This window comes from Mustela nivalis, assembly GCF_964662115.1.
Source record: "Mustela nivalis genome assembly, contig: HAP1_SCAFFOLD_143, whole genome shotgun sequence".
Lineage (NCBI taxonomy): Eukaryota > Metazoa > Chordata > Mammalia > Carnivora > Mustelidae > Mustela > Mustela nivalis.
In genome coordinates, this window is record NW_028136478.1 from 1,074,331 (window position 1) to 1,076,148 (window position 1,818).

The following is a 1,818-nucleotide window of genomic DNA, read 5'->3' on the forward strand; positions in this document are numbered from 1 at the left end:
GCGTCCTTTTGGACATACAAGTTGTCTTCCTGAAACGGGCACCGAAGTCTTCCAGATGGCTTCACTTGGGCAATGGGTCTCTTCCAACATGCTCTCTGTTGGCCCCTGTGGACTCCAAGAACATGAGCCCGTCCTGGACCTAAGGTTCTACGGTGTAGATAGAGTCTGCCTTGGATGCATGGTCTTTTTGGAAGATTGGCAGGCCTTGTTGGCACCGTTTCTGGAGAAACTCGAGATACTCATGTGCTCGCTGTGGAAGACTCCAGACATGTTTTTGGCCCTGTTGCGGGGGTTCACTTTGTGCTTCCCTTGGGTGGCCCTTTTCCTGTTCAGATGTTCTGTGATTTGGTGGGAGGGCCTCACCCTTGCGTTGTGCTCGGATTTCCAACCCGTAGCCTTTGCTTGCGGTCTGTTAGTTTTTTGGCCAGTTGTGGCTATAATGGAATGAGGGATCCTTGCCTTTCTCTGAGGTCCAGAGGGCTGGTGTTGACACTCACGACCAAACCCTACGAATTGGGCCATGGAGAAGGTGACACCGACTCGCTTTGCAAACTGCCTTGGTGAGAGACCCAGGCGGCTCCAGCAGTTTGGGACGGCTTGGGGTCCTCTTGGCCCACCTATGACTACTCCAGTCAAGTGTAGTGATCAGGCCTGGGTTGATGAGGAGTGGTTGCTATGACCTCAAAGCTTTGTGACATCACAGATGCTGGCTTCACTGCAGCAGCTGTCCCTCTACCATGTCCTATGGCTTTAAGTAGGAAGCCCCAGGAAGGACAGAACAAGAGCCCCCTGAACCTGATCAAGAACTCAGGATGTCTTGTAGGTTAATGTCTAACTTCCCCTTTCTGGAGACATAGAGGAAGGAAAATGACATTCAGTTTACCTTCCTTTAGGCCAACATATCCCCCGAGATGGCAAGGTGTCCTTTTTCACTACAATTTCTAGATATCTCAAGAAAAGGTGAGGCCTCGCGGGTATTAGCAGCTCTCCATGGTGTTTGTCGACCTGTGGGTGAGAGCGTACTTTGTCAGCGTCTTTTGCCTAAGGGTCAGTGATGACTAAGGTATTGAAAGTCCCTTTCCAAGGTAAAATGTGAGGGCATCGATATATGGTGCCGTCTGTGGCCTCGTCTCCTAGTGTTCTGAAACACGGGCTAAGGGATGAGGCCTCTGTCTATCTGGCTTTCCCTTAAACACCTTTGTAAAGCCTTCAAGGAGATTGACCTTCTTTCAGAGCTAACTATCAATGAAGAGGCCTGGACCGAACCAGTTGTCATTATTAGTTAACTGTACTGTTGGGGTAACGGGTATAGACATGTTGACCAAGTCTCTTTAGTCAGAAGGAAAGGGACGGCCTATACAGACGGCTTGCAAGGCCCATTCGAGCAGACCTTTGGAGTGAGCCACAATGCCCTTGCAAGGACTAGTGGATTGGGAAGTTTGGGTCCATTTAGGCAGCACAGTATTCCTCTGCCGTCGAAGTGAATGAACCCCTAGACCTTGCCTTGACAGGAATGTCCCATGCCCTGCTGATGGGAAATGGAAAGGGCAAGCAGACAATGGGAAATATCATATGGCTTCCCACAATATGTGCCTCGGAAGGAATACCTTGGCCCTCAGTAAAGGAAGAGAATATTGAAGTGTAAGAAGTCAGAGGATTAGCCCCACCAGGATTGACTCAGGACTCTGAGATTCCAGCTGAGGGTTACATAAAAGAGAACTACTTAATGCGTGGTCAGAGATGTGGCATAATTTAGGAAGAGCACTAGGACGTTCATGCAACTAAAGCATCCGTGAATACTCTGTCAAAAACGGATGA